Raw genomic sequence first — 9871 nt, 5'->3', positions numbered from 1 at the left:
CTGGGGAGGCTGTGCTTCACCAGTGGTTGCGGTGGCCTGTGTGTGCTCCTCTAGGCTTCTGCTCTGGTTTATTCTGGAGCTCTTTGGATAAAATGAGCTGCCGGAGCAGAGAAGAAGAGGGTTTGCATGGGAACATCCTTGCATGAAACATTTTTGCGTGTCCTGTTTCTGCTTAGAAACTATGTTATTGTGTTCACTCAGAGTATCAGATTTGTTTTGTCAAGTTTGAGGGAAGGATCTTTAAAACAGGCCTGACACTTTTATTTTTCTGTAGATGTTATACCAGTGACCTGAATCATTTAAAAAAACCGAGCTCTGTGGTACCTCTGCCAGTAACAGCTCCGCAGCCCAAGAGCGGGTGGTCCCTCTTACAGTTCCCAAGTTAATTCAATTGGTTTCAGATGGAAAATTTTGCATAATTTAAAAAATCAATTATTGATTCTTAAGTGTTTGAAGTGGTGTGGCTTTTGTTTTTGGTTTGTGGGGTTTTATGTTTGGTTTTTTGTTTTTTAAACATATAAAAGAGAGAATTCATCAAAAGGCCTCTGAGGTGATTTAATGGACTGGAGCACCTCATGTATGATGGAAGGCTGGGAGAGCTGGGACTGTTCAGACTGGAAAAAAGATCCACCCATCTCAATGTGTATAAATACCTGAAGGGAAGGTGCAAAGATGATGGAGCCAGGCTCCTTCCAGTGGTGTCTAGTGATGGGATGAGAGGCAACAGGCACAAACTGGAACACAGGAAATTCCCTCTGAACATCACAAAGCACTTTTTCACTGTGAGGGCGATGAAGCACTTTGGCACATGTTGCCTAGAGATGTTGTGGACTGTCCATCCTTGGAGACAGTCAAAAGTCATCTGGACATGGTCATGGGCAAGCAGCTCTAGGTGGCCCTGCTTGCACGGGGAGGTTGGACATGATGACCCCCAGATGTTCCTTCCAGCCTCAACTGGTCTGTGAAAGACACTCTCCCTCCACTGATACCTCTGGTCAGATGCTTTCTCTTCTATGGTATTCTGCAAACAGAAGAGAGAAGCTGGTAAGAACACATGTGAACATATCTGCTTGGAAGAGAATCTGATGTTCTCCATTAGAAAAGAAGTTACTCCACACAGTCTTATCAGCACTCTGGAAATATCATAAATTGCCTATTAACAGCTATCTGATCTACGTATTACTCATCTGCAAGTACTTTAACAGCATTTACTCCCAATAGTCCCTACTCTAGTTTAGTTACAACATGTTACGTGATGATAAATGACAACAGCAAAGAAGTGGGTTTTGTTGGTTTTGGTGGTGGTGGTTTGTTTGTTTGTTTGTTTGTTTCCTAGGAAGAAGGGATGATCTATCAGATTGGGTGAAAAAATAAATCTTAGCCATGTAGAATCGAGTATCTCTGTGCTCAAAATTTCCGTACGAAACACAGACATAATCAGATTTTGGTGTGGACAGATGTTTATTGTGGAAGAAATCTTAGGGAAAGAATACACTGAAATCTAATGAAGTGTCACCAAATATGAGAAGTTATTCTTTGGTAAGTTATTCCTGGAGCTTGCAGTCGTATTTTAGACCTTGTTCTTTGATAAACAACTAACATAATGTCAAACTAAATAATAAAATCAGTTAGTTAGAAACTTAAGTATGTTACTGTACAACAGTCAAGGTCTCTTGGTACTGATAGTAGGCATGTTAATAGACCATTCATTATGCATAGCTTTTGAATTCAATGACACTTATTTTGCCTACCTCTTTATTACACTGCTCTGTAAAGTTGCCTCCATAATTAATTTCTACAGGAAGGGCAATTCGCTTCACTTATATTAAACAATTTTGAAGCTTATGAGAAATAAGTCATTGCCCTGCTTCCTCAACAAGCTTTCCATCAAGTATTTATGTGCAACTGGAGCCACTTTGTCTGTCTCTCTCTCGGTTGAACTTTGCATACAGCTCAGCAGCAGTTGATGTTTTTGTTCCTGTTGCAAACTTGTCCATTTTCTGGCACCTGCACTACCTCAATTTTCACTACATAATTAGGATCAGATGCTAGTTCCTTGAATTAAAGGGCATTAGGGCTCCCCTTCGAACAAGACCTTCTACTCCCTTCTTGCAAAACAAAGCTGTCACATGCATTCTTTAGATGGTGTTTTTTATTACATTACACCACTTGACCACACTTGCTATGCTAAGATAATTATGCCAGATATTTTGCTGATAAAAATCATCATGGCATCACTGCATGCTATGAAGCTCTATCAGTTTATGCCAGTACAAAATTGGGCTCTTTGTAAGAATTCAAGGACAGAGACAAAGCTCAAAGATGCTGTAAGGGTTCTCATCAGGTTAACCAGCATTTCTGGAAGTCCTTTAGCAAGGCAGAAGTGACCAAAGAATAAGGAAATTTACTCCCATAAAAATATCAGACAAACTTTTTTCTTCTTGCCCAACTGTTCGCTATCAGGTACCAAAGAAATATACCCTTCGCAACACTCTTCATTTTGCTGATCTGCTATAGCACAGGGCAGGTCCTGCAGCTCACTCAAGTGCTGTTACTAGCAATGCTATAAACAAGATAAAGAAGTTGGGTAGTGAACCTCGCACTAGAAATTCCAAGAAGTTCATAAAGGGCTGTTCAGGAGAGAGAAAAAACTATTGGCAGTGGAATTTTACTGGGACTGAATTTGTCCCAAAGCGTTTCTTAACGTTTAAGAGCACTTGCTGCTCTTGGAGCCTATGCAGAGCAACTCATTCCTGAGAAATGGGGCTTGCCCTGTAGCTTCTCAGTGTTATGTGGCCTTTTAAAATGTACAGCAAGAGGCTGTTGCAAGTTTCCACAAGTCTGAAACAGAGAATCACAGGGAAAAAGGAGAAGGGCCTTTCAGGGCAGCACACCCACCAGTGATCAGCAGCCAGGCCCCTGCAGAGTGTTTTAGCCAACAGATCACTCCACTGCATCTTGTCTAATGAAACAGGCCATACAAGAACTCCTTAGGGTGAGCATTGGGCATAAAAATCCTGCTTGCCAAACTAAAATTAGTTTTCTGTAACCACCTCAACTTTAAAATTATTCTTGGTTCACCCCATTTTAACAAAGTGAAGTTTGCTCTGCTCCATGGGACAAAATATTTCTATTTCTATCATCAGAAGTAGCATATCATCTTCTCACTGTTTCTATCACTGGAAATAGTACATATTGTATTCTCACTCTGCCCGTGCTTATTCTTAGTATACTGATTCTACATTAAGGCTTGTTAGTTAAAGAGATGGCAAATGATGCATTAACCACATCTCTGGGTCTGATCGGTAGATTAATTTGGGGATTAATTGCATTCATTTAAACTCACTGCATTCACATTCCAAATATTACACATAAGTTTACTCATAGATAATAAAATATTATAAAACTGTGTAAAAATACTGCTTTAATGGAAAAAAAGGAAGTCTAGAGAAAAAAATATTCACCACATTGTACAAAAGTAGCGCAATACAACAATCTAATAAATCAAAGTGTTCTCACAAGGTGAGTTGTTTTGTCAGTTGAGTGCTTGAAATGCTATCTAATGTCTCTGTGGAAATGACTGAAAGAAACAACAGATGTCTCAGATTTTTGCCTTTCATGTCTTATTAGAATCAAGAGAAGATGGAAAGGCAAACAAAGGGTTAACCATAATTTTTCTCTCCCTGGAAGAAGTTCCTATGAACACCGCCTACAAGAAGCAGCAGCAATAACTGAAAGACAAAAAGCAATTTAGATAATGATGAGCATTAATAAACCAAAAGGTTCATCGAGAACACTATTCCCAAGGATAGAATAGAGCCGAGAAATTCTGCGAGCTGCTCATCTGATTAATGTAGCAGTGCTGCTGCAGCCTTCAGCATAGCCATCTTGTATTATTCCCCCCCAAATCCACTCAGCTGAGAAACTCCAAATGAGATGCTTGTGATCTGATCTGTGCTGGATACTTTTGACTTCACTGTCTTATTCAGACTAGTAGCTGTGGCCTCTGAGCCACATCCCTGCTCTGCAGGGACCAAAACCGCTGATACCTAAGGAAGGCTCAAGCTACCCGGAGTATCTAGCTCTATGTTTACAGCAGAGCTTTCCGCTGCTATTGTCTAAGGTGTCTCCATCTTCTACTTTCATCAGCTCCCTGCACTACCTTGTATGTCAAACAGCAACATTTGCCATTGTTCATTATCTGCTAAACAGCAGGAAGTATTAAAAACTGCTTCACACTCCTACAGTAGCCACTTACACTTTGTGCTAGAAGCCAAAGCAAACGCCCAATCCCTTATTCTATTATTTTCTCCTTCTGTCCCTGGAGGAAGATGGGTATGTAATTTGCATTGGCTATACAAAACATCTCTTGATAAGATGAAAACACTTATAGAAAATGCATATGCAAAGTGTAACCCCAGCAGTATCTCTGAGCCACTATTTCAGCTCTGGGAAGCACGAGTGAGCACGCTCTGGGGATCAGACATTCAACCAGTGCCTCTTGTGTGCCTGTGTCACAGTGCATTTGGCGTCACGCAGCCCACTGGCACAGTTGGTGGCTGCAGGCAGCGCCTTGTGATGCTGCCCGCGCTGCCCACTGCATCTCCCCGCGATGCCGCCCGCGCTGCCCACTGCGTCTCCCGGCAATGCCGCCCGTGCTGCCCACTGCATCTCCCGGCAATGCCGCCCGCGCTGCCCACTGCATCTCCCGGCAATGCCGCCCGCGCTGCCCACTGCATCTCCCCACGATGCCGCCCGCGCTGCCCACTGCATCTCCCCACGATGCCGCCCGCGCTGCCCACTGCATCTCCCCACGATGCCGCCCGCGCTGCCCACTGCATCTCCCGGCAATGCCGCCCGCGCTGCCCACTGCATCTCCCGGCAATGCCGCCCGCGCTGCCCACTGCATCTCCCCGCGATGCTGCCCACTGCACTCCTCAGACCATGGCTCCCTGAGGATGCTTTTTCCACCACTCCCACAACTCCGTAGGCAAAGGGACAAATGTTTAAACTCAACCATTCAAGGCTGCGTACAGCAGCATCCAACAAAACCTTAGAGAAACTGTGCCAGAGCTGGAGATCAGACTGTTCTGCAGTACAAGCCACTTAAAGATGCACAGAAGTACAGCTGAAGATATATAAAAACATATAGTGATAATCCTGCTTTTGCATTCCTGTGCTGAAATTCTGTAGAGTTCACACAGAATAGGTTGGCTTTGATCTTAAAAATGTTACACTTCAAATAAAGAAACCGAAGAGACCATGTTTCTTTCCTTGGTTGTTTTCATTTAAGGCTGCAATCCCAAGGTGTTGACACCAAGGGGCTGTGCTGATGCTAAGTGCTGCTGAAAACTGACAAAAAGCAGCCAGTAAACCATTCAGTGAACGATCTCATCTGTAATGCCAAAGGCTACAGGCACTGAAAAAAAAAGGTTTGTTTAGTGGGTGGTGTATGTAAACAAGTCTTTAAAGAAGGCTATCCTCAGTTAGAGGGCCATAGAACAATTAAAACAAACAAAGAAACCCCACCACACTATAATTGACTACTTTTTGGATACTCCCTACAAAGATACAGCACTACATAAATGCATGGGAAGCAAAACACTTCTGTACCTACTGTAAAATATTTCAGGCTACCTGTAAAGCAGGTCTAGTGTTACACACGTCATTATAAGGACTGGTCTGCTTCTGTTTATAGCATTGCCAAAAACATAATGATATCGACTAAAGAATTCAGTTGCAAGTTTCTGGCGAAAGTTACATTGCTACTGATTCGGGGTATCTTAAGAAAAAAAAAAAAAGGCAAAAAACTTATTACCACTTAGCTGGGAAGTTGTAGCACCTCACCACCTTGTGGCAGCTCTGAAAACCCAGCCAAGGATCCCTGTGGTGGCCAGGGGACCTTCTGACCACACAGCCTGGTCTTGCCAAAGCAGAAGGCTGGGAGAGATGGGGCAGGGGCATCCTGAACATGGTGGCCTCTGCACCACCTGAGCTGGAGCAGCCTGGAGATGGGCAATGACAGCCCTTTTGCCTCAGGAGGATGAGGGGAGACATGGTGAGAGGAGATGGTGAACACTGGGGCTGTGGTGAGAAGGGGGAGAGGGAATGGGTGGAAGGCAGAGTCACGGAGGAGAATATGGAAAGAGGAGGGGAGAGCTGGGAAAACAGGGGAAGTGGGGGTCAAAGAAGGTCAATGTGGTCTGTAATACTGGGAACCAGTGCCCAGCTGGAGGCAATCCCATTATTTCTGAGCTCCATATTCCTCCCTGGCCCTACAGATGCTGAAGGAACCCACTAGCAAAGCATCTCCATCACCCCCAGTGGGCTGTCCTCACTGTAGTGAGCCCCCTCCTCTGGCTACCAACCCTCCAGACAGCAGCTCTGGAAAATTCATCCTTGGTGATCACTCATGTTGAGGGGAAGCTCAGGACTATTCCTACCTGTCTCCTGCCCCTCCTCCCCCCAGCTTTTAATATGATAAAGCCTAGGAAATAGCATCCAGAAACATAACATGAAGCATTATCCGACTGCGAAGCTCTTGCAAGTTTGCTCCCACAGCAAGGCTGGTTTGTGTTACCTGTATGCTTGAGGATGCAGTCTTTGGTATGTGATCACATTATCATTTTCCCCACGGGACCTGTCTTATTCCATCCACTGCCATTATTAATAGCAGTCCTGCCCATCTTGCTGCGGGAATTGGAAGGTATACAAATAAACACCACAGCCTGTTAGAGGTAGTTAATGCAACATTCTGTTAAAGACAATTTTTTTTTTTTAAGTTAGCATTACTGTTTGTATTGTCTAAGTGCTTTTATATTGTTTGTTAACAATTCCATTTTCTACAGTGAATGTAGATTTTTTTTTTCTGGAATACAGAGCGTTAAGGTATAATTTTAGGCCCAGGTTTATAACTCAAGATAAAAACTTCTTTTGTCTTGATGACAAGCAGTTGTATGGATGGAAAAACAAGACCTTTAATTAAATCAGGTGTTACAGTTATTTTCACACTTTTCAAAACAAAGCATGTCAGGTCGAGAAGTCACAGGTAGAATATGAGAGCATCATTCCTAACTGCTTACAGCAAACCTGTCCTGCTTCCTAACACATTAAGAAGAAATACCAGAAGTGAGCTCATTTCTACAAGAGCTGCTTGAGCCTGAGTGTATGACCATGATGCCCTGATTTGAAAGAGCTACATCTGAGCACTGAAAATGCAGTTTGGTAGGAAACAGTTCCACTTTCTGCTGCTGGATACCCTGCAAGAGTACTCTGTAGAAGAGTGCTCCATACTGTTCTGTACATCTTAATGCACCACTTCGGCACATTTTCATTCTCCATTTAGGTTTTGCAATACTTATATGAGATACCCTCAAACCCAATACTCAGGTAGATTGCCTTCCCAAAGCGTTTGACTCTGAACCATACAGAAATGGTAGCCAGAGCAATACAATGGCCACTTTCCCTCTTATTTTTGACGTAACTCACATCTGGAGCAGAGCATTTGCAAAATTGCCACCATAGGAAAAGAAAACCCTGTTCTGAGAAGTTTGCAGAGTTCAGTAATGCTGGTGAAACTGCTCTGATGTCTGCCTGGAAGAAAACACCACAACTCCTGTGAGACTCGTTTTCCTGGGGCTTTCATTTCTGGAGCATCCAGTTATAGAAAAGCCTTAAAGACAGCAATTTTCAGAAAAACCTGAGCGTTTATTAACCCAAAGTCAGCCAACGCCTCTAGGTGGTATTATAAGACAAACACAAAATAACTACCCTTTTGAGGATGGCGAATTCGGTGGTCAACTTTGTAAAAAAAATATTTTGGTCTTAGTGCTCTAAACAAAAGCTCTAATCTTGACAATTCTTCACTGAATCAAGAATTTACAGCAGCAGGGGCAGGACGAAGGAGAGGAAAAGGGAACACCACGAAGGGGGCATTAACCCCACTATTAGCCTAGGCTGCTGTACCACGCATTCCTGGAATCACAGGTACAAGTCTGAGCAGCTCCATCCTTTCCAGAGAGGGGAAGATACTGAGATGCTTCATTCTCTGCTGTCACTGAAATCAGGTCACCCAGGCCTGTGGCACCGCTCATGTGAGGTTACTGAGGCAGAGAGTCATCCCCATGGTTTGTGCAATACCACCAGCTCCAAAATGCTTACAGACTAGCTGTTGAAATATAGCATGGCTTTGTAGTAAAAATGTCACAGCAACCCTTTCATCCTGGCTCTGGGTCCCCACACTGAATGAACTGACCTACAGCTCCACCAGATTGTGAAGAAATTGCTCTCCCCTCCACCAAACACATACAGATGCTTCTGAGCCGCTCTGGAGGCAGCAGAAGAGCCAAGAACAAGCAGTCTTTATTGAACAGCAGATTTCTTCGGAACAAATGCTTGGCAAAAAACCACTTTTACATTTTTACTTCCCACAGTGCCTCGAGAATTACATCTGTTTAACTAGCATGTGCTTATTAAACTGGTAAAGAAGGCATTCTGGTGCGGTTAGGAAAAAACACAGGCAATTGTGTATTGCATGGGACATAGTCCAGCTTGCCTAGCTCTTCTGAACAGCCTGTTCTGCCTTGTCATAAATGGCATTTGACTTTCATAAACGAACCAGCTATATTTTCTGGAAGTAACAGCAGAGCCTCTGACCAAATCTGTTGTCAGGAAGAGTCTGGAAATGAAGGCAGCTTGTGGAGATGAGAATCACTGCCTGTCTGGGGACAGCTGGCACCCAGGTCTATGAGATCCCCTCCAGGTCCAACTCTGGTGTGAGCAGAGTTAGTAACAAGTCCCAAGCCCACCTGGGTCTGATAAAGTCCTTGGCAAGCACCAATGATGATTTAATCTCTGTTCTTACTCTTTCTACTGAAGAACAATGGACTGCAGGCAAAAATACTGTAAATTGTTCCACCCACAACTCATTTAAGCAATTTAGCAGTGCTGACAGATGCTAATACCTTTCTGTCTCTTTCTAGAAGCAATTCACATCAGCAAATAGATCTTGACTCAGTCTGAGCTGGTAACTTGAAGATGAACAGTTTGAATTCCAATATTCTCTCTTACACTGTGTCATCAGAACACATTCCTGCATGTCCAGAGCTACTGAAAGCCTGCTACACTTTCAGTAAATAAATATTTTCTAGCTCTGCTATCTACTGTCCTTGGCTGTGGTCTGGACAGTTAGTATCTCAGTAATGCTTTTGAAACGTGTCTGAACCTGGAGTTCCAGGTTGAGAACCAACTGGCTTTTGTCAAACATCAGAAAATTATCCTCCTAACAACAACACAGGAGGAAAATATCTTCAAAATACCAGGTGCTTTCCCGTTCTCTGATGTCTAGGATGAAGCCATCTGCCTCAGTGGGACTACCTCAAGTTCAAGGTGTCTACAAATGATCAAGTAGTATAAGTTGGTCAGAAGCATATGAAGAAAGGAAGAGGGGTGGAAAGAATAGCAAACAGAAGACCAGATCAGATCACAATAGGGATGAGAGTTCAACTAGGTGGACAATATTTAGCATAGGAAGAATCAGCCTTCTGGTGTGTAATTTGTCTCCCTTTGCCTTTCTGCCCGTTCATTTCTTTCACCTCAGCACACTGAAAGCATTGCACTGAACAGGTATTTTCCAGGTCCCTTCAGGTTCCAGGTTCACTCTGCTCATGATGCCCACCACCCACCCTCTGGAGCTGGGACAGGGATTCCCCACCTGGAATTGCTTGGGGTTGTATTTGTATTCAGTTTGTTTGCATTGCAGTGGTACCTCAGCAGCTCTAGCTGAACCCTGTGCTCATCATCCCACCTGCCATAAAAACTCCTGGAGACAGTACACCAGTTAAACCTCTCCTCCTGCCACCATCCCCCCAGA

This window comes from Caloenas nicobarica, chromosome 7 (genome assembly GCF_036013445.1).
Source record: "Caloenas nicobarica isolate bCalNic1 chromosome 7, bCalNic1.hap1, whole genome shotgun sequence".
Taxonomy (NCBI): domain Eukaryota; kingdom Metazoa; phylum Chordata; class Aves; order Columbiformes; family Columbidae; genus Caloenas; species Caloenas nicobarica.
Note: the sequence above shows the minus strand (reverse complement) of the source record.